This window comes from Nelumbo nucifera, chromosome 6, assembly GCF_055504915.1.
Source record: "Nelumbo nucifera cultivar China Antique chromosome 6, China Antique-T2T, whole genome shotgun sequence".
Lineage (NCBI taxonomy): Eukaryota > Viridiplantae > Streptophyta > Magnoliopsida > Proteales > Nelumbonaceae > Nelumbo > Nelumbo nucifera.
The window spans coordinates 17,624,860-17,638,737 of NC_142654.1; the positions used below are offsets into that span (position 1 = coordinate 17,624,860).

Sequence of the window (13,878 nt, forward strand, 5' to 3'; positions counted from 1 at the left end):
GTGTGCAGATATTCTCATAAATCTCTTGTATTTGAATCGAAAGATGAAAGAAAAGTTGAAAACTCTTTTATTGGAAGAAGAAAGTCAAATTCAAAGAGTATCAAAATTCATATATTTAGGAACTTGATCTAATCAATAACAAAATTCTCAAGTTGGGCTCATATTAGACTAACCATGGTTAAACCAATGACTTAGAGACTAATGGTTAGTTTAGCTATACTTATAGGCATGTCCCCAAATCATATCGTGCTTAAAATATGGTTGAAAATCATGTTTACACCTTTTGGGGGACTAAGAAGTTGATTCCCAAGAATTAAAAGTTGAGATATTAAGAAATCTCGGTTATAGGAACCTAAGAAGTTGACTACTGGTAACTAGCTTAGTGAACAATACTCAAGCATTTGACTAATTATGATAACCAGTCAACTAATAAAAGATGACATTTCCGGTTTCACCCAAGAGTCGATTACTTTAGTTAAAGAGTTGATTAGTTGATAAGTCTGTCAAACTACAATAGTGAAGGAGTCGATTAGTTAAGGTAATCAATCAATTACTAGACATGAAAAATCACTTTCAACTCAATTCCAACTACTAGCGTCTAAGGCTTTTACGCTATTTTTGGTTTGAAGGAAAAGGTAGAGAAATTCATACAATATTTGTAAAGGTTTCCCGCTTTTCTATCTTTCCTTTCCTTTTCCTATTTTTTCCTTCAAACCAAACACAGTGTTAATGACTCTTTCCTCTTTAGGATGGCTCGAAATCAAAGGGAAATCACCCTTTAACTTTTTATAATGGATTCAAGTGGTCATATTTTTGAATTGAATCCTTTCTTGGGGAAAATAAGATTGAAAGAGATACTTGGTGTGAAATCTTGATACATCTTGAAAAAAAAAGAGAAAATCAAAGGGAAAAGTTGAGGAATCCAAATGATAGATCATTTGAACTTCCCTTGAACTGAAAAAGAGAGTGAGATCTCAAAGTTTGAGTGATTTTTGAGTGTATGAATCCGAGCTTATTGTGAATCCCATGAGCCCTATTGAGCTAAGCTTTATTTGTGATATGTTGCTCAAAATGGTTTGCTTGTGGGTTCTAGTAATTTTGGTCTTGTAAATTCTGATGCGCTTCCTTCCGCTGAAATCTTCATTTTGAAGGTAATCAGTTTATATAGTTTTATCTTTGGATTGCTGTAGAAGGAAGTGCCTTTGTAAAGGATACTCCTGAGGTCAAGTTCTTTCTTGATATGTAGAGAATATTCAATCTTATAAATAACATATTATGATTTTCCTTCATATACTCTATTTATGTATGAAGAATTTATATGTTTTGTGTAATTTGGGATAATTGGTTATAACATTCATATGTGATGCTTGGTATGTACCTTTTTAGAATGTATTAGGAAGTAGTAAAATACACTTTTTTGCTGGAGCAGGGAAAATAATTGAAGCCATTGAAACAAGGACCAACAAGTAATTAAAGTTGAAATAAAAAGATATTCTATTTCTCTGATTACTTTGGCCATGTTTGGTTCAATTCTCATTCTTTTTCATTATTACCCAGGATGAAATTTTAAAATGGACAATAATGGGTAAAAATAGGCATGATGAGAAAATATTTCTACGAACCAAACATTTTTTTTTCTAAAAATGAATTCTTTTCAAACTGGCAAGTGTCCTATGTAAAAGTATTTTTGTATAAATGCTTTTATAAAAATACTTTGATAAAAGTACTTTCATAAAAGTGCTTTTGTAAAAGCAATGTTTTAAAAAATAACTCGAAATCGGAACCGTTATGGCCATCGGTTCCCGGGTCAACAGTTCGAACAGATGGTCTATTTTGATAAAAAATTAAAAAATAAAAAACAATGAAAATATAAAGGCCAAAAACCGTTTAACGAGTTGACGATTCAACGATTTTTGGCAAGGGATCAGGTTTGGGGTAAAACGGAACCAGTTGCCTGGACGGTTCTTGGGCCGAATAGTCTGACTATCCGGGTCAAGGGTGGTTCGAAAACCATGTGTAAAAGTGCTTTTGTAAAAGTACTTTTATAAATGTACTTCATAAAAGTGCTTTCGTAAAGGTACTTTTATAAAAGTACTTTCGTAAAAGTTCTTTTATAGAAGTACTTTCATAAAAGTACTTTTAGAAAAATGCTTTCATAAAAGTATTTTTGTAAAAATACTTTTATAAAAGTGCTTTCATAAAAGTACTTCAATAGTAATCTGCTAGTTTTTACTTGGGCTTTGTTTGTTTGTAGTATAAATCTGATCCGGGTGCAAATTTTGTTTTCAATGTTATTTGTATTATTTACTAGATGAAAATTTTGCACTTTTTTCTCATTTACCCATTGGCAATGCAAATTTTGCACCCCAAGATCTGATGTAAAGTAGTTTGTATCACTTCTTCCTATCTTAAATTCTCTTGATATAAACTATAAAGTAGGCAAACATCATTTTACTTCCTATTTTATTTTACTCCTCCCAAACAAATAATCTTTCTTGCTTTCATCCTAGGTGGAGACAACGACCCTCGCAAATATTTTTAAATGATCTAGTGGGCTTTTAGAAGCCCGATAGACCAAAAACTGTCTTTTGTTGTTTGGATAATGAAAACCCATTAAACCAAAAGATAAGACCCTAAAAGACCGTAAAAGTTACAACCGAAGCTTTTGGTCTATTCAGACTTTTCACCAACATCTAGCAAAAATTCGAACTCGACGAAACATCCTTTGTTCTCCTCTTTCGAAAGTGACTGAGAGAAAATTTGCCTTGAGCGACTGAGAAGCATCGAGATAGTTGTCAAGGCGACGCCTAGGCGACAAGGTGCCCTTGGAGGCTCGCCTCGCTCAGTCGTCTAGCAGTTTTGTGCACTGGGTTATAAAATGCTTTTAGATTTTTAATTTTTTGACATTATAACTATAAAATAGACATTATTAAGCTGGAATATTCATTTTATGTATTTATATACTAATTTCTTTTTATTATTTTCTTATTTTGTTAGGGTTTAATCAATGCAAACATTGCTAACTGTTGTTGTATTGAACCCATGGTTCACAGTATTGATAGACCTCTGTGTATTGGTAGAGGTGTATCGATACTTATAACGATACTCCCCCTATTTTTTTATTTCTTTGGTTTTCAATTTCATTTTTAAATATATATTGTTTAAAAAAATGGGACCCCGAAAACACCTGTAAACAGGTATCGGGACCCCAAAGATACAATATAATACATTCGATACGAAATGTATCGTATCAAAATTTTGATCCTTGATTGAACCCTCAAAAATTTCAAAACCTGAACCTATAAACAAGGGAAGAACTTAAAATTGTCTAATCAACACATTTTCTTCTTCCACTTCTTCTTCTTCTTCCACCTTTTCTTTTCTTCTTTCCTATAACAAAAGTAGGGGTTCAACCCCTATATTTTTTGAATTTTCTTTACTTTGTTCATTTTCTTCTCATAAAATGTTGATTTTTTAGACTTAAACATGAAATTTATACTTTTCTTATGAAAATTATGAATAATTATTAAAGAAAGATGGTTATGGAACCTAGGGAACTACCCTTAGGGGTGGCAATTTTCCTCATCCCCGACGGATACCCGGGCTCCCCGACCCGACGGGGTCGGATATGGGGGACACTTTGGCGGGGTCGGGGATGGGGCGGTCCCTGAATCCCCGATCGGGTTCAGGGACGGGGATGGGGAATGCAATCCCCGCCCCGCTCTCAATTAATATTATAATTATAATTATAAATTATATATATTATATATAATATAATATATATTATATAATTATAATAATTATTAATTTATTCATAAAAAGATCTTCCTTCAGCCTTCGTCATCGTCGCCGTCACCCTTCGGACTCTCTCTCATCATCGACCTAAACTCTCACGACGGTCCTCTCTCTTTCTCTCTCTCTTAGTTTCAGTCTTTCATACTCTAAGTCTCAATCTTTCTCTCAATGGATGGGGAATTCGGGGATCCGGGTTTCCGACAGGGAATTCATCCCCGTTAGGGTTAGAGGGGGGATTCCTTTCCTTGTCGGGGATAGGGTGATTTGGGGGTCGGGGTCGGGGTCGGGGATGGGGAATGTAATTCCTGCCCCGAATCCACCCTATTGCCATTCCTAACTATCCCATGATCTACGGTTTTACTTAAAAAAATCCATCGCCTAGCCTCGCGTTGGCGCCTTAAAAACTATGTCGACGCAAGTAATTGACTATTTGAATTTCCTTTTATTTCCTTCAATCTTCTGTTTGAATTTCCCCTTCTTCTTCTTCTTCCATCAACTACTTGACATTTTTTCTTGTAGGAGGATAATTACCAGCTGTTCTTCACCGTGTTCAGGTATAATCAACTGCCATTGCTTTTTTTTTCGGATTCCATTGACACATTAGGCTCCAGGTTAGGGCTTAACATTTGCTAGTGTTCTATCATCAACATTTTACTCAACCACACAAATCAAAATCAAACATAAAGCAAAGGTAAATCATAATTTACACTCGTCTTGTCGTCCGTTTGTCCTCTCATGCTTTTTTACCATATAGAAGTCAGTTTTTTTTTTTTTTTTCATAAAACATCATATGTACTTGGTTTACTAAGATGGATTTGTCATTTTCCTTGGTAGGCTGTGCGGTGAGGACTCGAACAATCCGAATCGGTTTTCTCTTAAACTGGCCAGTTCGAACCAAGCTAATCAGTTGCAACCAGTCCGTGGAAAAAAGCTTTTACCAGATTTACAGATTCACAGACCTCTGATGGGGATGAAGGTTTTTCTACTGATACGAGCTCGGGAATAGGGAGCACTTCCGGCTACAAAAGATACTCTTTTTCAATTGCGGATTTGGGAGACATAAACAACCATGGGGATATAGTGAGACTTTTAACGAAAATTCCTTGAAGGCTTCAATAGAGACTTGCTTGGATTCTGAGACGGGGGGTGTAGAGGTATGTGCACAAAAGGATGGGGAAATAGGAGTTTCCAGGAAGAGACCTTGCCAACCGACCAGTTGGCACTTGGCACTTTGGCAGGGGATGTTTAGAGGTATTTTTGTTTCGTGTTCCTTCTTTGTTGTCTGCTCTTCGGGACCGACTGAAGGAGAATATGAGGTGCTTATCCAAACTCTGCTCTTTAGATTTGTCTCGTGCTGAAAGATTATTTAGATTTCATGCCTCAGAATGCCGATGTTTTTCCCTTTCAAGTCTTCATCCATCTCCAAAATCCCAGAGAAACCGCAAACAGACGCCAGGGGTATTGATCCCCTGTTCCGAGAGATCGTAGAGATTATAGGAACTGATAATCTCAGACCTCGAGAAAGTCCAATTGGGGTTTCTGTATCTCAAGAAACTCGCGTAAGAGCTGCAGGGTTAAGAGAGGAATTACCACCTGGCACTGGACGTGTTCGTCAATTTGCCGATGAGAGTATCGGACTTGATTATGAGAAAACATTGATACCGAAGGATACCCAATTGGCAACTCCTGATGTAAATGATGTTAGCCCTATTGTTCACAAGGTAACAGAGATCGTGCGGGCTGAAAATAATGAAATTCTCATGGAAGAACGTTCGGAAAACTTAGGCATTCAGTTCGATTCAAAGGTTGTGGAGAAAGTACTGAAGAGATGCTTTAAAGTACGAAATTTAGCTTTTAGGTTCTTTAAAGGGGTGCAGCTCAGGGCAGGGTTTCGCGACACTACTGGGACTTACAATACAATGATATATATTGCTGGGGAAGCAAAGGAATTTGATCTCGTGGAAAAACTAGTTGAGGAAATGGAGAAACAAGTTGTGTCCGAAGGATATAAAGACATGGACCATTCTCATATCTCACTATGGGAAGGCAAAACTTATTGGAAAAGCCTTGCTGGTCTTCGAAAAAATGAGGAAATCTGATTGCACACCAGATCGGACAGCTTTTAAAATCATTATCTAGTTTCTATGTACTGCAGGAAAAGCAGAGATTGCATTAGAGTTTTACAGGGAGATGGTTCTTAAGGACATGGTGGTAGATATAAATTTGTACAAGCTGTTATTGAACTGCTTATCAAGGTCAGGAGATTTCTCAGCTGTTAGAATGGTTGGAGAAGACATGATCAAAGTCTCTCAGATTCCTGAGAATATAGTTTATTCTTGTCTTCTTAAGAGTTTCTGCATTTCAGGGAGTATTAGAGAGGCCTTAGAATTGATTCACGAACTTAGAAATAAAATGATAACCCTTGATTGTGGAAGTCTTGAAATTCTGGTGAAAGGGCTATGTAGGGCTGATAGGATTGGTGATGCTTTAGAAATTGTTGATATCATGAAGAACAGTCACATTCTTGATGGTAAGGTTTATGGGATTATCATCAATGGTTACTTGAAGAGAAATGAAATTTCAAAGGCATTGTAGCTCTTTTTTATTATTAAAGAATCTGGGCACTTACCTACTGCCTCTACTTACACTGAGCTGATGCAACACCTCTTCCGGTCAAATGAGTATCAAAGAGCCTGTGAGCTATATGAAGACATGCTTGTTAATAGGATTAAACCGGATACTGTGGCAACCATGGATTTGGTTGCAGGTCTTATTCGCCACAACCATGTTTCTGTAGCATGGGAAATATTTAGAAATATGAAGGAAAAAGGAATCATGGTTACTCAGAAATTATATTCAGTATTCATTAGGGAACTTTGTAGAGCTTCAAAAACAAATGAGGCCTTTGAGCTTTTGAGTGAAATGTGGAATTCCAAAATTAACATTGGAGATGGAATATTCCATTTGGTTATATCTTCTTTAGATAAGAAAGGAGAATTGGAGAAAGCAGAAAAGGTCAAGGGAATGAGCAGAGCCACTAAACTTTGCACTCAACAAGATGAATCAATTGGTTTACCTGCAACTCATCAATCCCTATGTGGAGGGAGTGACATGGTTTTTAATGCATATGAACCGCAACAACTTGGTCAAAGTGTAAATTCTAATCAATTACGGCTATGCAGGACCAATGCTCACTTGGTACAGTCACTGCCTGAGGTTTACAGTAACCATAATCTGCAGGAAGTATGTAACATTTTGTCATCTTCCATGAAATGGTGCTTAATGCAAGAAGCATTGGAAAAATGCAAAATCAAATTCACTCCTGAACTTGTTTTAGAGGTTCTTCATAAGTGTCAAAAACATGGTTATGTTGCATTACATTTTTTCTCATGGGTGGGTCAACAGCCTGGTTAGACACAATACAGAAACCTATAACATGAGCATCAAAATTGCAGGATGTGCAAAAGATTATAAACATATGAGAAATCTTTATCATGAAATGAGAAGAAGAGGCTGCTTAATAACAGCAGATACATGGACTATTATGATCCTGCAATATGGTCGAGCAGGCCTGACAAAGATTGCTTTGAAGAAATTTCAAGATATGAAGTTTGATGAATGTAAAGCAACTGGGAGTACGTACAAGTATTTGATAATAGCCCTTTGTTGGAGGAAAGGCCGTAAAGTGGATGAGGCCATCAAAATGTTCAATAGATGATTTACACTGGGTTTATGCCTGACAAAGAATTGATTGAGATCTACCTTCATTGTTTGTGTGATGTAGGTAAGTTGTCAGATGCTAGGAGATGTGTAGAATCCTAATGTAAGGGAGGTTTCACATTTCCACTTGGTTATTCCTTGTTAATTCGTGCTCTTTGCCGAGCAGGGAGGTTAGACAAGGCTCTTGCATTAGCAAAAGAGATAGGGGAAGAATGGCCTAATTTGGATCAACATATTTATGGAAGCCTTGTTCATTGAATGCTACGAGAGAGAAAGTTAAATGAGGCCCTTGCTAAGGTTGAAACAATGAAACAAATGGGTGTTTATCCGACAGTCCGTGTATAATCCTTGATAACCCACTTTTTTAAGGATAAACAGGTTGGGAAGGCCTTGGAAATGTTTAAGAAAATGATAGAAGAGGGTTGTGAACCAACTATTGTTACTTATTCTGCATTTATTCGTGGATATATGAATGTTGTAAGGCTTACTTAATTGTTACTTTATAGCTGCTGTTAGTAGGCTGTCGGTCAGTTACTTGTTTTTTCTTTTTCTTATTATTTTGATTCTAGGATGTGCCGCCAGGGGCATACTTGTAATTTCTGATTCTTTTATGAAGTTAATATAAATAGAAAACTGGCGGCAGCCAGAGGGAGACTTTTTCCTCTCAACCGTACCTCTCTCTTCCTTTTCTCCCTCACTCTCTCTCTCCCCCAATCTCCACGAATCATCACATGGTATCAGAGCAGTTTTTTTCTGGGTCGAAAAAAACCTACGATCTCTCCTGTCCACTCTTTAAAAGTTTTTGGACATGGCAGTTCTGTGGAAACCCTAGCAGGTTTCTGGCAGCTGTTTCTGTAGAAACCCTAGCAGTTTTCTGGCGGCAGTTTTTTGTAGAAACCCTAGCAGTTTTCTGGCGGCAGTTTTTTGTGGAAACCCTAGCAGTTTTCTGGCGGCAGTTTTGGGGAAACCCTAGCAGTTTTTTCTGGCGGCAGCTTCTGTGATTTCTTTTTCTTGGTTGTAATACCAAGAAAACCCTAGTCGGAGAAGGGCGATGCTGGTGTAGACTCCTCAGTTCGACGCGGTGAAGTCAAGTTCAGATTAGCACCTTCGTACAAGTGCTGAACAAGTGTGTTTTTTTTTTGTTTCAGTTTGTCTCAGCCTTCTTTGGCCGATGGTTTGTAGGGATCATGCCTTGGTTATATAGTTATTTGTTTGGACGTTGGATGGTTAGGCTGTGTGAACTACAATCAGACTGATTGTAATGTCTGTATTGGTGGTGCTGAACCGATTACCGGACTGGTTTAATGACTGGTTGTGTTGACTGAACCCTTTGTTCTCAGCAGTATTTTTTGTTCTCTTGCTCACATTCTAGGAGTAAACTCCCTGAAGGTTGGTATTCTGATTGTGGCTGCTGTGTTGTTGGGTGGTGTTTGGATTGTTTTTCAGTAGTATTCGATGGCAAGTCATGAATTAACTTCATCGGGGGCTACACCAACTCACAACACAATGGGTATGGGAGGTGAAAACATGGTTTTTCCCATGCCAATTACCCCTTTAAACGGTTTGAACTACTTGGAGTGGGCTAAGAGTGTAAAACTCTATGTAATGGCAAGGGGTAAAGCTGGTTATATCAATGGAAGGGTGAAAGAACCCAATGGTGAGATGGCTGAACATGATAGGTGGGACCAAGAAAACAGTATGGTGATGTCTTGGCTCCTTACAGCCATGGAACCTGATGTGAAAAAGAACTTTATGTGGGCAGACACCGCTAGTGAGATCTAGGAACAGGCCAGAACTACCTATTCTGAGCAAAGGCATTACGCCAAGGTTTACCAGTCACAAGCTGAATCCTCAACATGTAAACAGGGAAACCGTAGCTTGTCTTCATACTATTCATCCCTTACCTCCGTATGGAAGGAATTGGACCATTATCAGGCCATAGAGTGGAAGCACGATGATGATGTTAAGGCCTACAGGAAGCTGGTCTCTCAACAACGGGTGTTTGCTTTCTTGTTGGGACTGAACCCTGGATATGAACCGCTGACGGTGCAGATCCTAGGAAGCAAAGAGTTGCCTACGGTTCACGAGGTATACTCCCTTGTTCAATCTGAAAAAAGCAGGCAGAATGTGATGGTTACAGCTGAGGGGGAGCAACAAGTTGCTTTGGGTGCAATGAATAATAACTCCATGGGAAAGAAAAGTGACCCTAAGAAGGCGGATGATAAAGATAAGCTGTTCTGTACCCACTGTCAGCGTTCATGACATACACGTGACACTTGTTAGGACATCCACGGGAAACCCAAGTGGGCAGCAAAGAATCAAGAACAGGGTAAAGGTCAAGGTCAAGGTCATTAGAAGAAAATGAGCACAACACATGTGGCAACCCAAGATACTCAAGTTGCCGGTAATACCCGGGACCACCCTAATAAGTCTGACCCCAAGGAGGATATAATGAATTCATTCAGAGAGCACCTGGAATCTTATGGTAGGGCTTTGCGGCAAATGGACAGCTCAGTCACTGGTACTCCCTCTACTTCATTTGCATCTACTTCAGGTAATATGGCTTATGCATTCCATGTCACTCCTACAGATTCCCCTTGGATCATTGACTCAGGGGCCTCCAACCACATGACCGGTAAGCCTAACTTGTTTCAGTCTTATAGCCTTTTGTCAGGAAGGGATAGAGTGGGACTTGCAGATGGTTCTTTTTCTTCCATTGCAGGCCAATGATCAATATCCCTTCCCCATGGCCTTAACCTGAATTGTGTATTGCATGTCCCTCAGCTTCCTATAAATTTGCTTTCAATTAGTAGCATTACAAGCTCCTTGAACTGTAGTGTGACATTTTTTGCTGACTCGTGTTTTTCAGGATCTAACTTCTGGGAGGATGATTGGTAGAAGAAGCCTAGTGGATGGTCTCTACATTCTCGACAATAAAGCTGGTCTCTCGGTGTCATCCTTAGAGTCACATAGTCAGTCCAATAAGAGTCAAAATTTTTTGTGGCATAGTTGTTTAGGTCATGCTTCTTTCGAAATAATAAAATCCTTGTTTCCAGTTTTATTTAAGTCATGTTCAGTGTCAGAGTTCATGTGTCAAACGTGTCAGTTGAGCAAACAATGTAGAACAACTTTTCACTCAAGTAATAAAAGATCAAATGTTCATTTTCATGTTGTGTATTCTGATGTATGGGGGCCTACAAATGTAATCTCTGAGGGCGGATATAAGTACTTTATTACGTTGATTGATGATTACTCTCGCTATACATGAGTAATTCCTATGCGTAGCAGAGACGAAGTTCCAAAGATAGTGAAAGACTTCCAGAGGATGGTGTTTACGCAGTTCCATGTTGAAATACAGATCTTCCAATCTGATAATGCAAAGGAATACTTCCATGGGGAGCTCAATGAGTTCTTTGCCTCCCACGAATCTATTCATAGGAGCTCATGTGCTAGAACACCACAACAAAATGGTGTTGCAGAAAGGAAAAATAGACACCTTCTTAAGGTAGCCCGCGGGATGATGTTACACATGAATGTCCCAAAAAGGTTTTGGGTGGATGCTATAATTGCAGCTGCATATGTCATCAACCACATGCCCTCCAGAGTACTGAACTACATGGCCCCTCATCAGTTATTGTACCCTCAGTCTCCTTTATTTTCCATCCCCATGAGAGTCTTTGGTTGTCGGGCCTTTGTCCATGATTTGTCTCCATCCCGAGGTAAGTTAGACCTTCGGTCCATTCCTTGTGTCTTTCTGGTGTACCTCTCCTCTCAAAAAGGGTATCGGTGCTTTGATCCAATTAGTCGTAATTTTTTTGTGTCTATGGATGTGTCCTTTGAGTCTGAGCCATTATTCCCTCATTCTCCTCAGGGGGAGAGTCGTAGTGTGGAAGAGGAGAAGCAAGTTCAGGTATCTCTTCCTTCTATTCCGGACCTTACTCCCTTCCGTGTCTTCCAACGTTACACGTCGGAGAGATTAGCGGTGTGATAGAGATATGGAGCAGCCAAACATTGAACAACTGACATCATCAGACTCCTAGGAGGTAAGTCCACCCCTTAACCCTACTCCTACTGTGGATGAACTTGACATTCCTATTGCCCAACGAAAGGGAGTCAAGTCTTGCACTACCAAACACCCCATTACCCACTTTGTCTCCTATGACCATATTTCCCCCTCGTACCGAGCCTTCTTATCGGCAGTTGATTGCATCCCTGTTCCTAAGAATGTTGCAGAAGCCTTAAAATGCCCTGAATGGGTAGATGTCATGAAGAAGGAGATTAATGCTCTCCACAAAAATCAGACTTGGGAATTGGTGGATCTTCCAAAGGGGAAAGACCCCGTGGGGTGCAAATGGGTGTTCACGGTTAAGCACAAGGCAGATGGAACAGTTGAAAGGTACAAAGCAAGATTAATAGTCAAAGGGTACACACAAGTATACGGGGTTGACTATGATGAGACATTTTCCCCAGTGGCTAAGATGAATTCAATTAGGGTTTTCCTGCCCTTAGCTGCTAATCTTATCTGGGAATTGCATCAATTGGACATAGAGAGTGCTTTCCTAAATGGTGACTTAGAAGAAGAAGTATACATGGTTCAACCCCCTGGATTCTGTGCCAAGGGGAGTGAAAATAAGGTGTGCAAGCTGCGAAAGTCTCTCTATGGCTTAAAACAGTCTCCTAGAGCTTGCTTTAGTAAGTTTCACATGGCAGTTCAAGAGATGGGCTTCAAACAATGTCAGTCTCATCATACACTCTTTGTGAAGTGATGTCAGGAACAGCTTGCTGTATTGATAGTGTATGTAGACAATATCATCATTACAGGAAGTTGGAGGTCAGAGATACAAAACTTGAAACAATTCCTTGCATCTAAATTTGAAGTGAAAGATCTAGGCCTCCTGAAGTATTTCCTTGGGATTGAAGTTGCCCGCTCAGAAAAGGGTATCTTTGTCTTTCAAAGGAAATACACCCTTGATCTATTACGGGATACAGGTAAATTAGGTGCAAGGTTATACACTCTCCTAAGAAACCACACATGGAGGTAGCAAAGAGAGTCCTTAGATACTTGAAGAAATATCCAGGAACAAGCCTACTATTTAGTAAACACAATCACCTAAAGGTGGAAGTCTTTACAGATGCTGATTGGGCAGGAGCTGTGGATGATAGAAAGTCCACTAGTGGGTATTGCACATTTGTGGGAGGAAATTTGGTGACTTGGGAAAGCAAGAAGCAAAGTGTGGTAGCAAGGTCAAGTGCTGAAGCTAAATATAGAGCTATGACACATGGGGTGGCTGAAGTCCTTTGGCTAAAGAATCTTCTAGGGGAGCTTGGAGTTGTTGTTCATAGTCCCATGTCCCTTTACCGTGACAACAAGGCTGCAATAAACATCGCCAGCAACCTAGTCCTACATGAGAGGACCAAGCACATTGAGGTGGATAAACACTTCATAAAGGAAAAACTGGAAAAAAGGGAAATTTGCATTCCTTATGTCAAATCCAAGGAACAACTTGCTGATGTCCTTACAAAGGGGCTTCTATGCTCGCGATACAATGAGTTATGTGACAAGCTGGGCATGATAGACATATTCAGCCAAACTTGAGGGGGAGTGTTGTAAGGCTTACTTAATTGTTACTTTATAGCTGTTGTTAGTAGGCTGTCGGTCAGTTACTTGTTTTTTCTTTTTCTTATTATTTTGATTCTAAGATGTGTCGCCAGGGGAATACTTGTAATTTCTGATTCTTTTATGAAGTTAATATAAATAGAAAACTAGCGGCAGCCAGAGGGAGACTTTTTCCTCTCAACCGTACCTCTCTCTTCCTTCTCTCTCTCTCTCTCTCTCTCTCTCTCTCTCTCTCTCTCCACGAATCATCACAACGAACATGGGGATGGTTGTTGATGCCTGGGATCTCTTCCATCGTGTATCATTGAAGGGACCATTTCCTGATTTTAAAGCTTATTCAATGTTCATAACTTGTCTTTGTAAGATAGGTAGATCTGAAGAAGCTTTGCAGCTTATCCATGAAATGTGCAATAATGAGATTTTCCCTAATGCTCTTAATTTTCGGACAGTGTTTTATGGTCTAAACAGGGAAGGCAAACAAGACTTAGCTCATACTGTATTACAAAAAAAATGGGCTCTTATTAGTAATAGAAAGTTTCTAAAATGAGTTTACATTCATTTATTCTGGTCCATATGTATTTCTTCCTACTCACCGAAACAAGACAAAAATCTGATGCTTCTTTTCCAACTCAGACATTTTGAATTGCCATCGAGCAGATTTTTTATTGATAAGGTAATAAATCTATTGGCGACTTCAAAGTACACTAGTAGGTTAGGTATATAAACTTATTTGAATACTGTCTTGG

General features: G+C 39.0%; 1 pseudogene across 1 annotated transcript; it reads left to right on the forward strand.

The window, feature by feature from the left end:
* Window positions 1-4,218: 4,218 nt before the first annotated feature.
* LOC104590887 (putative pentatricopeptide repeat-containing protein At5g06400, mitochondrial pseudogene) lies at window positions 4,219-8,185 on the forward strand (annotated as a pseudogene). The gene is made up of 2 exons (XR_016077396.1): window positions 4,219-4,349; window positions 4,630-8,185. The product of XR_016077396.1 is annotated as a putative pentatricopeptide repeat-containing protein At5g06400, mitochondrial pseudogene (transcript).
* The last annotated feature ends 5,693 nt before the right edge of the window (window positions 8,186-13,878 follow it).